At 55.0% G+C, this 23,903-nt stretch overlaps 1 long non-coding RNA gene across 1 annotated transcript in view; it reads left to right on the forward strand.

The window, feature by feature from the left end:
- The window catches only part of LOC143688626 (uncharacterized), a 58,914-nt gene extending 54,089 nt beyond the window's left edge, over positions 1-4,825 (forward strand). Inside the window, exon 6 of the long non-coding RNA XR_013178177.1 lies at positions 1,153-4,825. This is a non-coding gene — a long non-coding RNA (uncharacterized LOC143688626). The remainder of the gene's footprint in view (positions 1-1,152) is intronic.
- Positions 4,826-23,903: the final 19,078 nt, after the last annotated feature.

A 23,903-nucleotide genomic window follows, 5' to 3' on the forward strand; every position in this document is an offset into this window, starting at 1 on the left:
TGGGTACGGTGAGCGCTGTCCTCCCTCCGCTCCTCTGCTGCGACCTCCCTGACACCTGGGCCCGAAGGTCAGAAGCAAATAGTGGCAGAACGTTGGTTTTGCTGTGTCCCACTAAGGCAGCCCAGAGCAGAGATGGCGGGACTTCATGGCCCTTCCCGCAGCGCCCACCCCAGCCCCATGGCTCTGTGTTTACTTATTAATTTCAGCTCATGCTGACCCGGGGCCTTGATTGTCTTGCCCCCGGGGCTGTCCCGCCAGCTCAGGGCCCCCGTCCAGTGGCGGCCCTGCATGGCCCCCACGGAGCCCGCCATGCACCTTCTCCGCAGCGCCCGGCGAGTAGGAACACTGGTGGCTTTTGCAAGTGTCCTGTGCTCTGTGAAAGTAACAGAGGCTCACAGAGAACAATGCAAGCAGTGTAGCAGAGTTGGTGTAGACGATGCCTCCCTTTGCCCCTCTGACCTCTCCAGTTCCCGCCCAGGAGGCCTTGTGGGTGCCATTTTGCTGGGCATTGTGGCAGAGCCTAAACGAGTCCCCCCACATGCACGCGCGTACCCACCGATGCCCACACATGTGTGTGTACGCATGTGAGTGTGCTGTGCTCCTCCATGATTTCTTTCCTGTCCCACCAGTTCACACCCTCGGGCCACCCCTGGCTTGCGGCCTGTCTCTGTGTGGCCTGTGAAGTGAGAATGTTTTTTACGTGGTTGAAAAAAGAAATCACAAAAAGAAGATTTTGCAACACTTAACAGTGACACGAAATTCAGACCTAGTGTCCATAGACGAGCTCTGTGGGAGCACGGCCAGACACCCAGCGGCCTCCGACCCAGCACAGCGGCCTCCTGCCGCGGTCTTGGGCCCTGGGCCGGGCCGGGCTGCCCTGCACGCTTGTGTCGCACTTGTCTTCCTCACCCAGCAGCAGACCCTGGAGGGCCCTGGTGTCAGTGAGCTCCCGGCTCCCTGCTTTGAAGGCGGCCTCTGTCCTGGCTCATTGAATCCCCTGGGCTGTAAGTTATTTAACCCATTCGTATGGGTGGGGCGTCCAGACTCTTCAACTTAAAAGCCTTCATGTCTTAGGAAAGTTTGAAAATTCCCTACAAGTACAATAAATCTCAAGTGGTCACTTTGTTTATTATTTGTGTCTTGTTCTTTCAGAAACAGGATTTGCAGGCAGCTTACAGCGGGAAAGGCAGGCCCAGAAAAACCATGAAACCACGAAGACAGGGCTCAGACCGGGAGGGGCTCCCAGGCCGATGCCTGCCCTTCCCGGCCCAGGAGGCCTGGATTATATTTGAGCTCAAGACTTTATTTGAATCATATTTGCAGATGATGCAAAATCTGTGGGTGTTTATTTTCCTCAAGAGGGAGATTGAAGGCAGAATGCTTCTGAGAAATTGGAAAAAATGCCAAGCAGGATAACATAGAACAGTGTTCCCTTCTCTCATGGTTGCCAAACCTTGAAGCAATGGAACTATTATTTACTTAATATTTTTCTTTAACTCATGTTTTTTTTTAAAAAAAAAAAAAAAGACCTTAAGTGTAGTTGTTTTATCCTGAGGAATAATATCTGGAATTCATGGATCTGATGAGGTAGCTATATATGCATCTTTTTCTAAAGTACCTCAATACTTAATAAACACTAAAAACAGAAAAACCTAAACTTCATCCATGGAGCACCTACAATAATCTTGCAAACCCACAGTGGTGCCTGCGCTGAACCTCTAGTGGCAGACACTGGGGCTGGCCTGCCGAGGGCCATTCCCTCTGCCTCCTGCTGACAGAACCTGGAGGTCCAATGCTCACCTGCCCAGCCAGCAGAGTGGAGGCTGGCCATGGCCGTCCTGTCCTGCCGGACTGTGACTGGTCGAGGAGAGTCCCATGGCCCAGGCCTGGCCGAAGGGACACTGCTGGAGGCTTCTGGGAAGGAATGTTCTCTCCGATAAGGAAGCACCCCATGAAGAGCCCCCTCTGCCTCTCGCCTTCCTGTCTTGCTTTGGGTGTGTTCCTGTGAAGAGGTGTTGAGTGAGCTGTGGCAGCCATCTTGTGACGTGGGGACCAGCCCGAGGACGAGTTGCTGATTTGCTGATGAGGGCAGAGTAGCAGGGCACAGAGCCTGCATCCTTTGTGGCAATCCTGAGATACCAGACATGACCTGGGAACTCCAGGCTCCAGATGTCTTTTAAACAAACAACCCGTGCTGTTATAGTTGAAGCTGCTGTAGCAGAGGCTGTGAGACCACCCTAAGTGTCCACCTGGTTTTGTGCTTTAAAGCCAGACTCCAGGGCCAAACACCAGGGCCATATTCCAGCTCCACCACCTACCTTGGTCTCCTGTCCGAGGCAAATGATTTAACTTTCCTAAGCCTTAGTTTTTCTGTCCATAAAGTGGAAATAATACTACTACATATTTCAGAGGGTGATTTTTGAGAAAAAAACTGAAAATGCATGTAAAGCACTTGGTATACAGTAAGTACCAACTTCTGTTCTTATTATTTTGTCTTAAGTATTCATATAATCCTCTAAAAGTAGGGGCAATGGCAGTATGGACAGAGACAGGAAGTTGACAACACCTAATTAAAGGTCACCAGCTGGGCACAAGATGAGCAGAAAAAGATCTGAGTGTCATTGCTGACCACAAGCTGCAGATGAGTCACTGCTTCAGTGAGCAAGCTAAGTGCAAGCCTAGGGGCTGAGTGTGACAAGCAGGGTCCTGGCTGTGAACTTTCTGTTCCATGATGCATTTCCAGGATCATCAGCTCTACATTTGGTCACCTCATCCTTTTTAAAGATGTGGGGAAGCTGTCCTGGGTCTCAAGGCATGGACACAGCGCCTTAGGGTCGTTTTGGGTAAGAGAATAGAAGGATTTAGAGGTAAGGTCATCATACTTCCAAGGAATTTAAGAAGCAGCTGTTGGCCTTATCTACAGCAGCCAGAACCAAAGGAAATGGACCGGAGGTGTGGCTTCAGTGGAATGAGCACCGAATGGTGAGTCAGTAAGCTTGTGACTCCACTTCGTGACCCCGGGGAGAGTTCCCTCTCCATTCCAGACCTCACTGTCTCTGTCTGTAGAGTGGGGACAGTGAGGGGATTAAACAGGATTGGTGGGTTTAAAGCTTTGTTCCAGGGATACTTATGATTCTGAGGCAGTGACTAACCCAAGTGTAAGTGCATTTGGCTGCAGGTAACTGAAAATCCAGCTGACTCTGGCTCAAACAAGTAGGGATTTGTTTTCCCCACATAATAAGCAGCTCAGAGGGAGGTGGCTGCTGGTCTTGATTCAGCAGTTCCAGAAAATCAGGGCTGTTGCTGACGTCTCTCAGAAGGAGGCGTCGTGCTTCCTGGGGTTGGAAGGGGGGAGATGGGCAGCGCAGCCACATCTGCCCCTTTCATCCCCAAAGTGAGCATTTCCCAGAATCCCCAGGGAGCTTCTCCCTTCAGTGTCTGCCCAGGGACAAGGGGGCTGGGACAGTGAAGGCCCTGCAGTGAGGGGCGAGGGGGTCAGGGCTTGGGGCAGGACAGCAACCCCCGGGATCCTGGGAGTCCAGAGCTGCTCTTGCCCATTTGTGGCTGCCCAGCCACCATGGCCATCGTGACGCCTAGACCCAAATTCAAATCCTGACTCTGACACTGGATTTCTGTGGACTGTGGGATGGTCACATCATTCGGAAAATACAACCTTGCTCCTCCCCCGGCCCTGGGGCCTACTGCTCTGCAGCCTCCACAGAAGGTCCTGGCTTGGCCTGATGCTCTGCTGGACTGGCTTGAAATGCTTAGTAATCTCTGAACCAGGCCCCGTATCCCTTTTACAGCTGGTGGCCCCGCCTAGTTTATCAGGCCCTGGGTGACCTGCCCCCAGCTCGCCTCTGACCTCATTTCCTGATGTTGTTATTATGCCTTCAGAACTCACACAATTTTCTAAAATAGAGAGACGGTCCCACGGGCTGTGTTATCTGTCACTGCATCGCTTGGCCTGCTGAGGCAGCGTGTGGGGCTCAGGTGAGGGTTAGGAGCTGGCCATTGGGGACAGAGAGGGACGCAGTAGGACCCGAAGGCCTGCCCACAGGAGGCATCTCCTGCCCCCCGGATGGCCAGCAGGGCCCCCTTGAGAGGGACCTGGGACACATCTCCATACCCCACATTGCTGTGGTCTTCAAACATTGATTACTGTCTTTGGGTAGCACATTTTGGGGCAAACTTGAGCATTTGAGCACAGTGAAAGGGAGGGAGTGCAGCAGAGGACTTTGGCGTTGGGGCTTTGTCACAGAGGCCTGGGGCCACGTCACCTCTCCCAGCCTCCAGCCTCCGTTCTGCCTTTTGGGAGACGAGGGCGTTTTTCTCGGGGGGTTGCCATGAGGACAGCCAAGTGAGAAGAGGCAGCCGACCTGGCACAGGCGGGCATTCAAGAATTGGCCGTTATTATTAGAAGATGTGACTCTGGATGCAGAATGAATATTTGTGGAATACAAAGAAAAGCCTGCTTCTTCCCTAAAGCCAGCTCTGCCTCTCCCTCCTGTCAGCTTCAAGGCAGTTTACATGGCTCTCTCATGCTCTTCTTTGGTCACAGCTACTCATTTCCCATCTGGAAATATGTATATATATTTATAGATATATAACCGAGGTCTTTGGGTTGAGTGCAACAGAAACAACCCAACTCAGGCTGGCCTAAGAAGAAAAAGTGTGTGTGTAAGAATAAAAAGGTTGTGTGTGTCTGTGTCTTGGTTTATGTAAATAAAGCATCTTGAGATGGGGTCAGCTTCAGGAATGGATGGATCCTGAAGCTCTCCTGCTGTTTAGGAATGATGCTCTCCCTAACTCTAACTCTGTTTCCCTCGGCGTTAATTAGGGTTGCCCCATGTAGGCAGCCCAGCATCCCCAGCCTGCCAGCCTGCCAGGTCAGCAAGCCAAATGGATGGCAGCTGCTTTTCCTAGGTGACCACACCAAAATCAGGAGGCCAGGGGGGATGTAATATGCTGATTGGCCAGTCCTGATTCCATACTCTTTTGGGGGAGGTAGCCCATCTGCTCTGGAACCATGCGGGGTGATGGGAACAGGGGTGGTTCTTCAAAGGAAAACCAGATGCTGGTACCAAAAGATGGGAGGTGGATGGTGGTCATGTGCAAACAGCTGGGGTCCCTGAGGGCAGGAACCAGCCCTTCAACTGCCCTGCTTTCTCTACCTCTGAAGCCTCGTGTGGACATTCTTGGCACTCAGATGTTTGTTGACTGAACGAGTGAATGTACAAGTAAATTTACTTGGAGTTCAATAAGTGCTAAATGGATGAGAGAGTGTCAAGTAAATTATTAAAAGTTAAAAGGAGTCCCTCTGATTTATGAGGAAGGGGCCTGATGTCAGGAGTCATTTCGCAGAGGCGGAGAGGCAGCTGCAGATTTGCCGGGTACAGCTGTACCATATTCTGACCCCCAGGTCGGCATCATTTCAGGCTTCACGGCCTTCCTGCATCACGAGCGGTTCCTGGGCAGATGCCCGCTCAGCACAGGCCCAGGCAGCCAGCGGGTGAATCAGAGAGGCTCACTGCTCCAAGCCAGATAAAAGGAGGCTCCCGGGCAGGATGATGAGCGAGTTCTGATAAAGGCAGGTGTCATCCTGACCCTCCTTTCCATTGGCTGCCCCTAGTGGGTCACATTTTCACCCACTTTCTTTCTCACTGAGAATGTCCAAGGGACTTCCTTCATGCCCAGCCCCCGTGCAGATGTCCTCAGGCCGGGGCGGGGGCTGGCTGGGACCTGGGGAGCTCCAGCTCAGGAGACGCTGAGACTCTGCAGCTACCCGTGCTGTGGCCAGACCTTCCAATTGTTTCGTGCTTTTTCTTGCAGCATCCATGGCTTCTGTGCCCAGGCCGTTCTGGTTGTTAACTGTTCTTTTTCCTGGAAATACCCCTTTCTTTAAATGCTGGTGATAAATTCAGATATTGTGAAAATAGCATGTAGGCAAAATCAAGCAGGCTGCAGGTTGCATTTGGTCCGTGAGTCCCGGTTTGGGATGTCATTCATGGCAGTTAAGCTCCCTGGGCTTGGAGCCTAGAGGAGCTGTTCAGGGTCAGCCGCTTCCTGGCTGTGTGGCCTTGGGCTGCTGCCTTTGCCTCTCTTAGTCCATCTGTCCAGCCAAGGCCTTGAGCACTGATTGTGGAGGAAGGGCCTGGCCAGTGCCAGGCTCTGAGGCCGGTACTCTGGCCTCTCGAAAGCCCACTCAGTTTGTGGTCTGTGCAGCAATAAAGCACACAAGTGTAAGATGGAACATCAGCAATTTCCGGACACATACAGCTCTTTGGAGTAGGGAGAAGCCAGAGACCGGCATTTTGAGATGTGGGGCCAGCCCAAGCCAGGGGAATGCCAATATCTGCGCGTGTCAGGCCCCCACCACGACAGGCACCCCGAGGAGGCCAGCACCGCCCTGGTCCAGCTGCCTGGGGACCTGTTTGGGTGCCGTATGACTGATGAGCACCTTAACCTCTGTGTACAGCAGAGCTCCGGGGCTGCCGTTCTCACGATGGTCCGTGCGAAGGGCACCTTCCAGGGCAGTGCCCCGCCATCCCGGCAGCCCAAGGCCTCGCCTAGAAAACAGGGACAGCATTTGCCAGGGTGAGAGGTTTAGCCGGCAACTTCCCGCCAAGCTGCCTCTGTCACGTGCTGCCCCCTCTGCTGCGAGCCGCATGCTCTCCCTGCCCTCTTGCAGGAGCTGTGCTCTGTGGAGAAGGCTGTTATCGCCCTGTTTTAGGGAAGAGACAACTGAGGCCAAGAGAGGGTCAGCACCCAGCAGGCCTCGCACATCTAGTTCTGGAGGTTCAGGGCTGGTTCCCAGCAGGGCACCTGGCCCTGTGACCACCCCTCACCCGCCTCCCCTTTCATCCTCGGACCTCAAAGCACTTGGCGCCCAGCAGGACTAGAGGGGACACCTCCCGACACCTCCCACACCTTCCGACAGAGGCGGGCGTTTCTGATGAAGGCACCGCAGGGCCTGGGGCCCCAAACACTCCCAGCTGCGCTCCCAGGATGCACTCCAGGGCAGCCCTGACCATCACCCTGCTGGGCTCTCCTGGACGCCTGACCCAAGGTTGCCTCCCACCTCCACCCCCTGCCGTGCTCAGTTCCTGGGTAGCCCTTACCACAGTTTTTAAATAATTGGATATTTCTTTGCATATTGATTTAATATGATTTAATCATAGCAGCAGCTGCATGTTTGAGCATCCACTGTGTGCCGAGCCTGCGCTTTACTTGTGTTCACTGCCTGGGGCACAGAGAGGTTAGGTAACTACTTGGACGTCACACAGCTAATGAGGAAGCTGCACATCATTATGCTTTGTTCCTGTGATTCCCCTGGGAACACCAGCTCCAGGAGGAAGGGGTCTGGCTATCTTGTCCCCTGCTGTGCCCCAGCGCCTAGAACAGTGTCCAGCACGTAGGTGCTCTGGGCACGGGTATTGGATGAGTCCAGCTCTTTATGTCCCTCTGTGCGAATACGATCGCCCCGAGAAGGCAGAAAACCACACCTTGGCCCTTTCCTAGTTGTCCCTCTGCTGTTGACACCTCCAGGCATTTGTTCAGGTCCTTCCTTCTGTTGCTTCTCAAGGCCCCACCGTCCAGTTCGGGGCAGACTTCCGGTCCGCCACCAGTTTTTGTGAATACAGTTGTTGGCGCATGGCCACACCTGCTTGTGTTATCTGTGGCTGATTTTCCACTACAGCAGCCGAGGTGAGTCGCTGTGACAGAGACTGCATGGCCCTGGAAGCCTTGAACTTGATTTCCTGGCCCTGTACAGAAAACGTTTACAGGCCCTTGCTTCTCTAGCGGACTCCAGCTGGCTCACACCTAGCCGGTCCTCCTCATGCTTTAGGAATGAATCAAAACCCACCTCCTCCAGGAAGCATTCCGAGATGCCCCAGCCTGGGTAGGGGCCCTACCATGTGCCCCCTGGTCCTGGCCTCCCTCTAGTACAGAGATGCTCAGTCCTTTTTCCCTCCTCCCTTCCCAAGGAAACCTTTTATATATTTTATTTCCTAGTTGCTGTCCTCAGCATGGAATTTTTTTTATTAATTTTTAAATTTTTAAAAAAATATAACAACAAACACAAACATTCTTAACATATCATTCTATTCTACATATATAATCAGTAATTCACAATATCATCACATAGTTGCATATTCATCATCATGATCATTTCTTAGAACATTTGTATCAATTCAGAAAAAGAAAAGAACAGAAAAAATTTCATACATGCTATACCCCTTACCCCTCCCTTTCATTTATCACTAGCATTTCAAGTTTACTTTAACATTTGTTCCCCCTATTATTTATTTTTATTCCATTTGTTTTACTTGTCTGTTAATAAGGTAGATAAAAGGAGCATCAGACACAAGGTTTTCACAATCACACAGTCACATTGTGAAAGCTGTATCATTATACAATCTTCTTCAAAACACATGGCTACTGGAACACAGCTCTACATTTTCAGGCGCTTCCCTCTGGCCTCTCCATTACAGTTTAAACAGGTGATATCTACTTAATGCGTAAGAATAACCTCCAGGATAACCTCTCGACTCTGCTTGGAATCTCTCAGCCACTGACACTTTATTTTGTCTCATTTCTGTCTTCCCCCTTTTGGTCGAGAAGGTTTTCTCAATCCCTTGATGCTGAGTCTCAGCTCATTCTAGGATTTCTGTCCCATGTTGCCAGGAAGGTCCACACCCCAGGGAGTCATGTCCCACGTAGACAGGGGGAGGGCAGTGAGTTTGCTTGTTGTGTTGGCTGAGAGAGAGGCCACATCTGAGCAACAAAAGAGGTTCTCTGGGGGTGACTCTTAGGCCTAATTTTAAGTAGGCTTAGCCTGTCCTTTGTGCAGTTTAGTTTCATATGAACAGACCCTAAGATTGGGGGCTCAGACTATAGCTTTGGTTGTCCCCACTGCTTGTGAGAATATCAGGAGTTCTCCACTTGGGGAAGTTGAATTTTCCCCCTTTTTCACCATTCCCTCAAGGGGACTTTGCAAATGCTTTTTTTACTCACTGTTCAGATCACTCGGGGATTTATCGGGGCATCACTCTGGACAAACCTACAAACTCTCATGCCCTACTCAAGGTTCTGTGTACTTATGGTGTTCAATTAAGCTGTCCACATAAGGTATATTATCACCATGAAATTTTAATACCAGAGGGGGACATCTGTCTGTCCATGTGCTGTGGCCCTTTGGAGGGTCCTAAGCCACTGCGGTAGCTGAGACCCTCTGCCCCTGTTGGGAATGCATGCACCATCGCTCTGCGTCCAGCTGGCCAGTGAGCATGGGAGCACCTCCTGGGCGTCAGCCCCAAGGACGCCTCATGGCCCCTGCATCTAGTCCCCTCGCCAGGTCCCTGGCCAGGCAGCGAGCAGTGGAGGCAGGGGCCCATCTCAGGCATGTTGAGCGAGACTTGCTGCCAGAGCCCCACGCGTAGCAGTGTGAAGACTCTGACCACTTGTTATTGTGAGTAGTCAAGGAAATGTGAAAGCACTGGAAGGCGGTTAATTGGGGAAAATAAAATTGCAGTGACACAGAGACAGGAATTGCTGGACTGCTGGTTGACTTTTGGAGCTTCTCGATGTGCCACTGCCAGCCAGCCAGTCAGCAAGCGTTTATTCCTCGTATAACCTGGACCCAGAGGCTCTCTGCTGTGGGTGCCACAGACTGCGGGGCCAGACCATGGAGGTGCACTTTGAATGTTCTTCACGGTGTCAAGAAAAATCACAGAAATTAAATTGGTTGCCAAACTTTAGAAATTAGAAGATTTCCTTTTGAAGATCCAAATTTCTGTCTTCTCAGAAACAGTCTAGCAGCCCTGGCCTGCATTCCTTGTTGGCAGGAATCAAATGAAATTCGCTGCAGCTGCCCTCTGTGACAGGGCACAGGCCCGCCAGCGTGCCCCAGTCCCCACAGCTCCCTGCCGCCTCCTGACCCTGCGCCCCGAGGCCGTGCTGGCTGATTGCCTTGTGCTTCCTCCACTTAGTCTGTCGCGCTCCCTCTCATGCTCACTTGTGTTTCCTGCCAGGCTGCTAAAGGCTTTCGAGTTTTTGACCCTTGGGATGTCATGGCAGGAAGGTCACAGAAGAGGCCTAAGGGCAGTGTCTGGGCAGTGGCCTTCAGGCCTGGTTCCCCCCAGTCTGACTATGCATCACGGGGAACTGTGCACCCACTGCCCTTTCTCTGGCTTCCTCCTGGATCCCGCCAATGTGAGGCAGCCTTGGGAGCCTGGGAGGGGCGGGGTGAGGATTGGGGGTGGCAGGGAGAGAAGCCAGGGTCTCCCCTACCCCCCACCCCACTGTGTGCCTTGGCCATTTGCTGAGCTCCCACCTGGCCAAGGGCCCTCAGCAGCCCCGACCTCGGTCCCCGGCCCCTGCTGCCGGCTTCCTTGCCCTCCTCGGAGCTCCTCCAAGTGCCCACTTGGCAGTTCCCGTGTTGGGTCCCCCTGTGGAAGGACTTAAGTTGTGCTGAGGGACCAGGGCATCAGGCTCGATGGCCTCTGGGGGAAGGACAGTGTCGGTGCTCTGTGGACCTGTACGCCTGAGGCTCAAGGGGCTGCAGGGAGCCCCTCCGGGGAAGGAGGAAGAGGCCCTGCCGGGGCTGCTGGTGTCTGACACTGTGGCAGGATGGGTGGAGGCGCCTCGGGTGGGCACACAGCGGGGGGAGGCGCTGGCTCGCTCTGAGCCTTTTCCTGACCATGGTGGGGACAGGCGCGGACCTGGACAGGAGGCCGCCAGGAAGACCCGGCCCCTTCCTAGGCCCTGAGAGCCCAGGCGACAGGCCCTGGCATTGGCCACTCTGGAGGGGCTGGGGGGTTATATGAGCGCCTCCGTTGTGAGTCGGTGCACGACCTGCCACACTCCTTCCTGCACTCAGGAAACTGCAGCTGTGCTAATGGTGATCACGTAAGTGGAGGATGATTATAAAATTATTAAAATGAAAAAGAACTGCACTGGATGTCCTCTTCTCCAGCGTTTGCTGGGCAGTTGAGGGAACTCCGCGTTTGTGGTGCATGTGTGTGTGCTTACGTGTTTCTGCGGGGCATCCAGCTGGGGTATTTTGGATAGTGGGTGTTCGTTGTGTGATGTAACGTGAGGCAGGGCTGTGCAGGGCAACTCAGTCTTTGGAAAGAAAAATATGTCCGCCCTCCGGGTGCTGTGGGCAGGGCGGCAACCTGCCCAGGTATTGGGAAAGCTCGGGGTCAGCTGGTTTGTGGCCCTAGAGATTTCCAGACCCCCTCCTCGGCTGCTTCGCCTGGGCACCCCCCGGCCTCTTGGCCCTTTAATACCTATCACCCACACAGCTCTGACACCAGCTCCTGGGGGAGACCTCCCCAGCCTTCCAGACAAGAATCAGTCCCCCGGATAAATATCCATCTCTCATTCATTCATGGTTTCTTCCTGTCATTTAATGTTCAGCCGTGTATTTCTCCAGCAAACCTCCAGGAGCACCTGCTCTGCTCCCAGTTTGGTTCCAGGCGGGGATGACAGGCCCTGCCCTGTAGAGCGCACGTTCATGCTCGTTATTCACATTCAGTGAACAAGAAACAGCTGAGGTGACCTCAGACCACCATGTGTGACAGTGAAATCAGTGATGTGCTGAGACAGTGGTGTGGGGTACGGCCCGGGGTGGCCAGAGGGGAGCTCCCAGCGGAGGTAATGCTGAATGGGGAGTGCTTGAGAAGAGCACATGCAAAGGCCCTGAGGAAGGGACAGTGGGAGGCCATCGTGGCTGAAGGGACAGGCCTTAAGAGGGAAGGTGGTGACAGAGTGTGAGGTCTCTGGAGTCCCACCTCAGGGCACAGCAGCCACCAGCACTCTCAGCAGCATGGTCCGAGTTTCTCCACAGCCCCAGCTTCATTCGTGTTCTGTCTGTGTGACTGACTCAGTGTTGTCTTTCTTTCCACCTGTTGTGACTTTCCAGATGAGTGAACATCTGCTCTGACTCCAGTGATTCCTGTCTGGTGCTAGCACCTGATGGTCTCTGTCTGGCTGCTCCAGAAGCAAGACAGGGGTTCACGTAGATTCTGTGGGATGTGATCCCAGAGAGCCTACAGGGAGATGGAGGAGGAAAGCAGCCCCCACCGGGCATGGTTTTGAGCAGCCTGTGGATAGCCAGAGCTCCATCGCTGGGAGCCCTTGGGGCAAGTCTAGAACCTTCTTCCTAGTTGTTCCCACCAAGGCCCCAAAGAAGTGGGTTTTTACTCAAGTCTGCCAGGGTGGTGGCTGTGGGCTTGCTCCCTCAGAACTTCCGCTGGTCCTGAATAGGCCCGGGGGGCTCTCGTGACCAGGGAAGGGCGCGGGCAGGGAGGTGTGGTGCTCGGTTGGCAGCATGGGGTCGGCAAGCGCGGAGGGGAGCAACTGGCAGGGCCACACCTGCTGCAGGTGCTCTCTGCCCAGGTGGGGTGGTGCTCCCTCACTGCCAGAGCCGCCTGGGCGAGAAACACCTCTGATGCCTACCTACGAGCTCACTTCCTCTTGGGTTTTCAGTGCCCATAGGGTTTCTGGGGGATGAGTTTTTGCCCCAGTGTCTTGGTTTCTGTGTGGCCAGGATGGAAGTTTCTGGAAGCCTGCCTTGCCAGCTCTGGGGCTGAGCTCCTTGGAGTTTAGTGAGGAGAGAGAAGCCGATTCTGACAGGCTGCCGCCGTTCATCAGCATCCAGCCTTTCGGGCAGCAGCCCTTGGGGTGGGCCCTGCATGCCAGGACGGACCCCGCCCCCCGCACTGGGCTGGCACAGGGCCCTCCACCCACCACCCGGAAATTGGCCTGGCTGGCCATGGCCGCAGGGAGGAAGGCAGAGCTGTTTGGACATGCTGCCCCCCACGCCTGCCTCCGGAGAAGGGGGGACCGGGGTGCATGGTAGAAATGGGATGTGTTCACAGCTTCCCCTTGATGAGCAGCCCTGGCGCCAGGGCGGGCCGTGTGGATGTGGCTGAGCCAGGGACCTGCAGCTGGGCAGGGGAGGCCGGGGGAGCAAAGGAACCAAAGACGCTGCCTGTTCCCGCAGCCTGGGAGCCCTCCCACTCCCTGAGCTCAGGCTTCATCCCATTAGAACTGGGTGCCTTGACCGGGACACTGTGCTCATTTGGGGCAGGGGGACTCTCTGTTGGAGCCCATCCCTTGCATTGTGGGGTGTCCCTCAGGGGGACTCCCTGTTGGGGCCCGTCCATTGCGTTGTGGGGTGTCCCTCAGGGGGGCTCTCTTTTGGGGCCCATCCCATACGTTATGGGGTGTCCAGCAGCAGCCCGGCCTCCCCGCCTTAGCTGCCAGTTACACCCACTATCCAAGTTGTGATAATTAAAATATCTGGGGCGTTTCTGAGTGTCCCCTTGGAGTACCCCCTGAGAACCACAGCCCCCACCCAGGAGCTGACTCAGGAAAACCCCGGGCAGGAGGACCAGCTTTGGGAACTCTGACCCCCAACCCTAAACCCCTTGCTTCTCAGTTCTTTCCCCAGATTAACCAGTGTGCTCCTGCTATCCCCACGCTCGGTCGCTGGGCAGGGACTTCACTTCCCTGAGCCTCAGTTTTCTCATCTGTAAAACGGGGCTTAGAGCTCTTCCTGTCAAGGCTCATTTGGAGAAGCAAGTACTGATGACTTTAATGGTAATGTTGGTTATCATAACAAGATGGCTCACCATTTCAGAATGCTACCCTTGTGTCCAGGCCCTTGTAAGTCCATGATGTCATGTCCATGCACCGAGTCTTGCACACTCCCGGGCAGCTGAGGGGCAGCTCCACGTGTCGGGGCCTGGACTGCTCCGTCCGCGCTCTTCCTCCTCCAGGGTTCCTGGGCCACCCCATGTCCACAGTCCTGCTGGGCAGAGGAAACGGCAGGGAATATTCCCTTCCTTTAAAGAACAGCTCGGAGCTTAGCGTCACATCCCCTTAGCCACATGTCCTTGCAGCAAGGTTGCGCGGTGTGGCCTCTGATGGCGGCAGCACTGAGCCCCCTAGCTCAGCCAGATCTGTAGAAGAAGGGCAGGATGCTGAGGGGTCCCTAAAGTGCTTTGCACGTGGGGAAACTGAGGCCCAGAGTGGTGTGATGGTCTTCCAAGCTCCCACAGAGGCCAAGGAGATAAAACAGTACGATGCGTGGCATGTCTTGCCCCCTGGCTGCCCACAGCCCTCCCAGCCCTCGTTCAGTGCTGCCCTGTGGCCCCTGCATGACCCGGGTGGGGTCCTCAGCCCTGGGCCCAGGGTGTGGCCTTGTTTGGAGACATGTCTCTGCAGATGTCACCAAGCTGAGGCTCTTGAGAGGAGGGTGTCCTGGACTCAGGGTGGGCCTGGAGTCTTGTAAGAGAGGAGCGCGAGGGCACATGCAGGGGTGTGGAGGCAAAGGTGCGAGCGGAGGACACAGGCTGGGGGAGTGCAGCATGTGCGGAACCTCTGGCTACGGAAGAGCCAGCCCTGTGGACACCCAAGTTCCACTTCCGGCCTCCGGAACTGCGAGGCCGTGTGCCTGTCGTTTGCAGCCCCCGCGGTGCCGTTTGCTGTGGAGCCCGGGGAGCTGAGGCGGCCTTCTTCCCCATCCTCAGCGTCACCATCACAACTGGTCAGTCTTAGGGACAGCTGCTGGGAGGCTTCCCGGCCTCCGGGGCGCCCAGGTGAGATCCCAAAATAGCCCAAAAACCTCCCGGTTAACTTCCCAAGCGAAGGTTGGATGGCCCCACTCCCTCCAAGCCCAGGTGAGAAAGATCCCAAAAGGCCCCTTAAGTGGAAAGGAAAATGAAGCCCAGCGAGGGGAAGTGCTTTTCTCAAGGGGGCGCAGCAGAGCAGGGCGCAGACCCTTGTGGGGAGCCCGGTGTGCCCCGAGGGCCCTTTCCGATCGTCTCTCCTCCCTGCTTCCATCAGTCCTCCTCAAAGGTGTGCTGCCCCATGATGTCAAAGCATGCGGAAGTTGCTGGAAGCTCTGTTTGGGGAGAGAGGACCTTCTTGGGGGACCCCAAATGTGTCCCATAAGCCTTTTCCCTTGGATCAGAGGCACTGCCAAGCCCGGGCTTGGGCCCTGGCCCCGTGGGCAGTAAGGCCTGCTCTTTTCTCATTTTCTGTGGGGCGCTGCCTTCCCGTTCCTCCTTGGTGCCTCTGAACCTCTGTATTCTATGAGAATGGGCTGGAGGGGCAGCTCGCCAGGCTGCTGCTGTCCCCTGGCCCCAGGGTCACTGCAGGGCTCGTTGCCCTGGCCTGGCCTGCCCACCGCCTGCCCTGCGCCCTCTTCCAGCTCCTCGGCCTACGCCGCGCCCTCATCTCTCACCAACCTGCTTTATCCCTTCGCTGCTGTGTGGGGAGTTTCGGAGGAAGCTTCAGAGGTTTGGCCTATGGCTGGCCTCGCTTGTCTACCCACGGCCAGACTCTCTTGTTCTCAAAAGCAGAACTGACTGTGTGGGGGCCGGGAGGGACGGGGGCTGGGCTGAGTCACTCATGCTGCCGCAGCCCCTCTGCTCCGGCCCTTCCTTCACTGCCCCTCACTTTCCCGGCCTTCTGTGCAGCAGGCATCAGTTCTGGCCACTGAGGTGCGAGGGGAAGTCCCTGCCGGGAGATCCTGGGGGTGACTTTCTTCCTGGATGAAAAGAGCTCAAGGAGGAAGGGTCTCCCTTGCACCCCACCCCACCCCACCACTTTTCTTCCTGCCTTGAACTTGACTAAGAATGTGATTCATGGGGCTGTGGTGACCAGCTTGTCGCCCTAAGGAGACAGGCTAGTGACAAAAAGCCAACACACGGGACAGCACAGTGTGACGGCTGGAAGAGGCTGGATGCTGGGTGCCGTTGTTGGGGTGCTGCCTGGACATAAAACTGTCCGCCTCCAGGCGTGTGCTATGAAATAGTTAAGTGGCAGGACTAGCCCTTGTTTCTGTGAGTGGCCGCATCCCCTTCCAACCCCACCCCCTCCCCACCTCCAGCCTGGGGAGGCCATGGAGAGCTGCCAGCTGGAACTGCTTTGGTCGTGTGCAGGTTGGATGAGCTGCAGGGATGCAGCAGTCCTCGGGAGAACCCTGGACGTTTACCCGAGGTGCATGTGCACGCGTGCTTGTGTTTGGGGGCTTCCATGAGGGACCGTCAGGAACACAGCATTTGGGGGAAGCTGTGACTCGGTACCAGTGGCTGTACCAGAAGCACTTGGAGGCAAGTGACGCAAAGCCTATAATGGCCAGAAGAAAAAGAGCAGGGACTGCACGCGCTGCACTTTCAGTCTTTACAGCAGCCCTAGGAGGGAGACACTGTCATCCCCTCCTGCTTCCAGACAGGGAAACCGAGGCAACAGAGCTAATAGGTAACAAAACTGGGATGTGACCCCTGGCTCCTGACCCCAGGCCCATGCTCCTAGCTGCCACATCACAGTGGCTTCAGCAACGAGGACATCCTTTACCTACTTAACGAGAGGTTTGGCCTGGCCAGCCCTGGGCTTGGCCTGGGTCCACTGACCATCCCCAGCATGTTGACACTTTGCTGCTTCATTGGCACAAGATGGCTGCAGGATCACAAGTCCTATTCTCCACAGCCACGTTCATGGTGAGAAGCAGCAGGCAGAGGCAGCATTGCTGGCTCCCCTGGGAGGAGAAGGGCCCCTGGAGCCACACCCCAGCAGTTTTCCTGCTGCCTCACTGGCCAGGAGCAGGTCACACGCTCATCTTGGGCCAGCACTGGCAGACTGGAATGGGCACTCAGGCTGTGATTCACCTGAGCAGTCGCATCTGCCTGAGGCTGGGTCTGGTGTGGGTGTACACCTGAGGGGTCAGTTAGCAAGGAAGGAGAGATGGCCGTTGAGCTGGCAGCCACTGACCCCTTCCCGAGCAGCTGAGGTTCACTGAGCACCTGCATGTGCCAGGGTCTGTCTCAGCCACCTCGTGCATTATCTCTTCAAATCCTGGTGCGATTATTACTGCTGTTGACAGTGAAGACTTTGAAGCCCAGAGAATTCAAATAACTTGCCCAAGATCCCCCAGCCACGAGGGAGGGCCATGGACATGAGTGAGGATCTTTCAGAGCCCTGCTCTCAGCCTGCAGGAAAGGTTGCTGGGTAAAGTGTAGGATACCCAGTTAAACTTGAGCTTCAGATAAAAAAAGGATTGCATAGGACATCCTAATACTTAAAAAAAAAAAAATCACTGGCTATTGGAAATTCAAATTTAATTGGGTATCCTGCATTTTTATTTGCTAAATCCACTCACAGGCAGGAAGCTTAAGCAGGTATATGAGCTTCAATACACTTGGCTTAGTAAACACCAAGGGACATCCCTCTGTTCTACCAGGAAATAGGCGTTCTCTCATTTGTCATGAAACCACCCCTACCTTGACTTGGGATTTGGGTTTTTCTCTTTGAGAGAGACCTCGGCACCAAGAAGACAGCAGCACATGTACAGTGGGGGCATGGGCTTACGGGAAGGGGGAGGGTCCTCTCTGAATGCTCCAGTTAATGGCCGCCTGGCGGGAATGGACTCAGGCAGTCAAAGCTCCCAGGGTGATAAGAGAGGCATAATCCAGATTTTCATGTGAAATCTCTTGGTTTGTAAACTTTGGCTCAAACATTATTAAAATGCCATGTGGGCCAAAGGAAACATATCTTCAGGCTTGTGGGCAGCAGGCACAACCTTTGCTGTTTAGCTTTGGAAGATGAGGCTGCAACTTCTGCAAGCAGGGTCAGGAGGAGAGGCTGGACTGGAGTCAGATTCCGGGGTCGGAGAGCTGGGACGTGCAGCCAGGCCTGGGTCTAAACCTTGCACTGCCAGTTGTGTGCTGTGTGGCAGTGGGTGGGTTGCTTAGCCCCTCTGTTTCCCCCATACACTGTGGAGATTCTACTATGAATCTATAAATGACCTAGGTAAGGTGCCTGGAACTTAGTGGGTGTCCAACAGATGTTAATATCCTCCCCTCTTCTGGGAAGGCTCAGGTTTAGAAGCTGTCAATTTGAATATTGTTTTTCAAGAGCCTTTCTTCCTTCCCTCCTCTCTTCCTTCTTCTTTGTCTTCTTTAAGCAGTGTGAAGATTCAAGATTGTGCCTTCAGAGACCCAGGGTCCATCCCTGCCTCTACCCAGCCTGTGCTGAGACTGTGGGGACTGTTGCAGAGCCTCAGCTTCTCCCTCTGTAAAATGGGCAGATCTGGTTGGGGGTAAAGGCACTCTTCTGGTCACTGAGGCATGTGGTTCTGTGGGAGGCTTTGCGGGGGGTTCGGGTGCTTCAGCAGCCTTGGTTGGTGGGGAGGGGCTGGGGCAGGCGGTGTGAGTCAGAGGCCCTCACAGGCCAAGGAGCAGATCACTCGCCTGGATGAGAGTACTTCGCACTGGCAAACCACAGGAGGACAAGCAGCCTGGGTCACGGAGCTTATAACCCCCACGGAGAGCTCAGCCTCTGCTTCTTTGGGATCCAGCTTCAGGCCCCCCCTAGGGATTTGAGGTGAAACCTTAGTATGATATTCTTCCCAGACGTGGAACCCCTTTAGCTCAGCTCCAAGGCTTGCTGTTGCCTGCCCCTGCTCGCCGCCCCAGGCCATCTCACGAAGCGTCCCCTCACTTTCCTCGCTTCTGCCAGGCCAGGGAAGCTTCTCAGACCTGCAGTTCCCTCCTGCCTCCAGGCCTTTGCACAAGCTGTTCTCTCAGATGGAACGCTGTCTCCCTCTTCCCTAGGCTTCAAGATAATCTTTCTTATCTTCCAAATCTCAGCACAAGCCTCACCTCCAGGAGGAAGCCTTCCTGAGGCCCATTTACCTTTCCTTCAGAGCAGGCCATTTCTTCTTGCGTCTGACCCTCCTTCTATCTGCCTTGTCAACAGACAAGTAAAACATATGGGATAAAAATAAATAATAGAGGGAACAAATGTTAAAATAAATTTAGATTGAAACGCTAGTGATCAATGAAAGGGAGGGGTAAGGGGTATGGTATGTATGAATTTTTTTCTGTTGTCTTTTTATTTCTTTTTCTGAATAGATGCAAATGTTCTAAGAAATGATCATGGTGATTAATATGCAACTATGTGATGATATTGTGAATTACTGATTATGTAGAACGTAATGATCGTAAGTTAAGAATGTTTCTGTTTGTTGTACATTTTTTTTAATTTAAAAATTAATGAAAAAAAGAAGAAGAAGAAAAACAGTTCATTCCTGCTCCTGTAACCTAGTATATAGCACAGGGCAGGGCACAGAGGAGGCTGGCATCAACATTTATCATAGGGATGGATGAATGAATGATTGAAGCTCTCAGAGGGGTTCTGGTAAATCCCGCTGGCCTGTGAGATCAGCATTGTGCCCGTGGTATCGTGAAAGACCATGTCGTTCCCCAGCATATACCCTCCAATATCTCCCCATTGCACTTAGAAAAAAATCCCAAACTCCTCTTGAGGCTTACAGTTTCCCCCAAGACCTAGCTCTGCTGTCCTCCAACCTCTTCTACCAGCTGTTCCCACCCTCATCCCCGTCCCGAGCTCCAGCGTCACCGGCCTTCAACACACAGGCCTGATCCCACCTCAGGGCAAAACACTCCGTTCCCTGTGCTGGAATGCTTGCCCCCAGGCCTTCTCCTCTCATCACCTGCTCAGAGAGGCCTGCCCCTGCCCCCAGCCCTCAGCCTGCAGCCTTCCACAGGTCATCCTTTCTTGTTCCTTCACAGCATGTATCACTAGCTGAAATTTCTTATTGACACATATTTGATGGGCTTTCAGTTGTGCAGAATGAAGCCAGCTTTACCCAGCTTCCCTTGCAGCCAGTGGCTGTCATGTGGCTGAGTTCTGGTCAATGAGTTGTGATTGGGAATGTCAGTGGCAGTTTCTGGAATCCTTCCTACAGATTTAGCTGGTGCCTGTCCTTTGCCTATTGTCTCCCTTCTCCACACTGACATCTGGATACAGATGTGAAAGCTGGTGCTGTGGCCTCCATCTTGTATCGTGAGAATGGGACTATACCTTAGGGATGGCAGAGCAGTGAACGGGATGGACCCAGGGACAATGAGATCTTTGTGGAGCCGCCGAGTCAGCCTTCAACTGTCTACACATGGACTTCACTCATGAGTGAGGAAAAGAAACTCTTGTTTATTGTTGATTTTTTCATTTTAAGTTTATTGTATTATATTATGACATTTGTATGCCCCAAGCAATATGAGCTAATGTAGAATATAAGCTAGAAAACATGCTGGGTCATTTTATTTTAAAATGTGGTCTCTAGGGCTTTATTAACTCTGACCAGAATTTTAATGGGAGTTAACCTGAAGAGCGCCGGGCCAGGGAGGGGTGGTCGTGTGGCAGGGGAGGGCAGAGCTGGAGTTTGACCCCAGGGCCTGTGGTTTTACCCTCGCTTTTCTGAGGTTCTCAACCTGAGGTGTCAGCGACCTCTCCCGGCTCAGCCAGGGTGCTAGGCAGTGGCTGAGACCCCACCCAACTGCATTTTCAGCCACGAGGGTCTGTCTTTGCTTCTCAGGGGCCCAGAGCCCACGGGAGTATGAGCGGAGACCTCAGCTGTGCAACCCCCCGGGGTCGAGTCCCAGCTCTGGCACTCAGGCTGCTCTGAGGTCCCAACGCCCCAGACCCCAGTTTCCCCACCTAGTGACACCCCGCAGGCAGGGCATGGATCTGCAGCTGCTGTGAGGTGCTGTGGTTAGGGTGCCCGGCACCTTGGAAGGGCAGGGGGCTAGACTCCATGTTTTATTTCCCAGCTGCTAAAATAACATATAGGGTGGGCCACGGTGGCTCAGTAGGCAAGAAAGCTTTCCTGCCAGGCCAGAGGACCTGGGTTAGATTCCCGGTGCCTGCCCATGCAAATAAATAAATAAATAAATAAATAAATAAAAATAAAGTAACACATAATGGGTTGGCTTACAACAGGAATTTATTGGCAGTCTTTGGGGGTTCCTGGGCTTTTCTCTTACATGTGATGCATAGTGAGGCGTCTTCTTTCTCTCCCAGGTCCCACTAGCTCCCAGCTTCTCCTGTGGCTTCTCTCCTTGTCTAGGTCTTTTGCTTCTAAGGGGTTCAGCCGGACTGGATAGAGGCTTGCCCCCATCCTGCTTGGGCACACCCTACCTAATCACTTCTCTGAAGATCCTGTTTGTAAACACGTTCATGCCCACAGGACAGGCGTGGGACCTGAGCAAGACTTTTGGGTGGACACGATGTGATCCCTGACACCTCAAAAAGGAGATTTCTGGAGGAAAGGTGACTTTGTTGGTTCAAGGAGAGCTGGAAGGTGGGCTTAGGGCAGACTCCGTGGTCAGTGCTGGCTTTAAGTCCTAACCCCAACCCCAACCCCAACCCCATCCCTAATCCCGCACTCACCAAGGGCAAGTCGCTTCCCCAGTGTGCTTGGCTTGGTGTCCTTGTTGAAAGTGAGAGTCACTCGCTCGTCATGTTTGCTGAGCAGCCCTTCGTGCTGACACCGCTGGATGCCGTGTGCTGGGCAGCCCTTCCTGCCGACGCCGCTGGGTGCCGCGTGCTGGGCAGCCCGTCATGCCAACGCTCCTGGGTGCTGGGGACCCACATGGGGCAGGTGGATGAGGCACTTCTGTTCGTGGGGCTGGTGTTCCAGCGAGAGCTGGGGGGAGCATGGGCAGTGGTTAGGCCACTTGCCCAAGTGCTACCCTATTCCCTGTGCCTCAGTTTCCACATCAGTAAAATGGAGATCACTGCAGAACTACTGTCCTAGCAACCAACCTCGGCTCTGTTGGCATTTGGGGCATGTCCCACTCCAAGGTGGGGTGACCTGTGCACTTAGGATGCTGAGCAGCGTCCCACGTCTCTCGACTCAAAAGGTGCCGGTGGTTCTTCCCCAGTCCAGCTGAGAAGCCACCTCGTGGGGTTATCGGGAACTGGAGGAGACAAAGTGTGCAGAGAGCACTTGGCGCTGAGCCTGGTGCTCAGTGGATGGGGGGCGATGGCACTGTTTTCCCGCCGCCCTTCGGCAGGTGGCCTTGGGCAAGTGGCCCAGCTCCTGGAGCCTCGCTTTCCCCATGTGTTAAATGGGATAATGGCAGCGCTAGTCTCTGGGGATTGTCAGGGAGCTGAGCATAGGGTTCATGTGGAGTGCTTCAGGCCGTGTCCGGCACTCAGGAAGTGACCAGGAAATACATGGGGGCTCTGAGGAGGAGGAAGACGAAGGCTCCTGAAAAAAGTGGATGCAGGAGAAAAGGCTCGCTGCGCCTTGACTTCCGAAAGTTCTGCCCCATGCACTGGCCCCTAGGGACACATGGAGCGATGGCCCCACCCAGAGCCATTTAATGACCAAACCAGAGAAGGGCTGGCGAGGCTGGGAGGCCAGCGGGGACCGGCCCTGGCCTTGTCTGACTGTGGTGACGCGATGGCCCTGGGACCATGGCCTTCTCCAGCCCGCAGACAGGGGGATGCGCCCCTGGCAGGCCAAGGTCTGTGCTGGTGGCCTCGTCCCCGCGTCACACAGGGCACAGGAAAGGGGCGCCCCACAGGTGCGGGGCAGGGCATGAGAGCCGGCTTCCACTTCCCCTCCTCCAGGACCCTGTTCCTTGCTTCCCTCCCCTCCAGCCCTCTCTCCCTTCTTATTTCCCAGTTTCCCAGCACTTTGCCTGGGTGATCCCTTCACTGCCCCAGCCCCCTGCCTCAAGAGGGGCTCTGTCCCCACCCAAGAGTGCGAGGCCCCGCCAGACGCCCCCCCGGGTCAGGTCACCCCGCAGCCCTGCCTCCGCCGCCGCGCTCCAGCCGCGCTGCCTTTGTCGGCACATCCTCCGGGTTGCGGGCTCCTCCATCTGCGTCTCTCCTTTCCGTCTCCGTTTCTCTGTCTCCGACTCTCCCTCTCTTGGGCTTTCTGTTTCTGTCCCTCTCCCTTCTCCTCCCCACCCACCCCCCGCAGCCAGCCCTTGTCCTGCTGCCAGCACATTATGTCCCTGGTCAGCCCCTGACGTCAGGCGGGGCCTGGCGGGCGGCCACGGGCGCTGCCGGGCAGGGGGGGGACGCGGCTTCCCGGCCGCCCCGCTGGCCCCGGGGCCCGGCTCTCCCCCAGCGGCACTTCCCGGAGTCCCCCGGGGCCCTGCAGGCGGCCTGTGGGCCCCGCTGCTGGTCGCACCCCGGCCCTGCCCAAGGGGGCTGGCCACGTGGGGAGAGGCCCAGGGGCCAAGTCCTGTCCCCCTTGGCGGTCACCCAGCCCCCGCGCCTCCTCCGCACAGGTCACCCAGGCCCCTGGCACCCAGGCCTGCAGGGTGCTCACCCGCGAGGGGGGGCGGGGGGCGCGGTCAACTGCACTGCAGCATCTCCACCACAGTCCTCAGCGAGGGACCGGGGCCCCGATGATGGGACACAGTGGAGGGGGGCAGCCGGCGCACTGAAGCTCACCCTCCCTGTGCGGCCCCTGCCGAGAAGCCCGCCCCCCACACCCCCGCCCCTTAGCGCTTGAATAGGCGGTTAGAAAATGCAGTGTTTCTTGTTTGGTGTGTTTGGTTTTCCTCCCTGACTTGGAAAGCTGCGAAGCTTCCTTGAAGGATGTTTCGAGGGGCGCCCGAGCACCCTGGTTCAAAAACAGACGTCAGGCTCATGCAGACCAGGTCGTACCCAGCTGTATGGTCTTGGGCAGCGGCTTCCCCTCACGGAGCCTCGGTTTCCCCATCTGCAGGATGGGAGCAGAAGTGTGCACACCCCAGAGCTCGAGCCAGGGCCGAGCTGTCCAAGGCTGCGAAGCACAGTAAATGCACAGTAAATGGTAGCTGCTTCTCTCAGCTTTTTTTCTTCTTATTTAAAATATAAGAAAGATAGATGAGTACAAAGAAGGAAATTAGAAAGGCCACTGAGCTGTTTTGAAGCTGTTCCGTACCCCAAAAACGTCTTGTTCTTCTCGTCCAGACTTGTGGGCCCACCTGCTGAGGTGGGGCCTTTGGGTTCGCTTGTTTTCCTGGGGATGTGACCCACCGAATTTGTGGGGAGCTTAACCCTTTCTTGGAGCCCCGTAAGAG

This window comes from Tamandua tetradactyla, chromosome 1, assembly GCF_023851605.1.
Source record: "Tamandua tetradactyla isolate mTamTet1 chromosome 1, mTamTet1.pri, whole genome shotgun sequence".
In the NCBI taxonomy this organism is placed as follows: domain Eukaryota; kingdom Metazoa; phylum Chordata; class Mammalia; order Pilosa; family Myrmecophagidae; genus Tamandua; species Tamandua tetradactyla.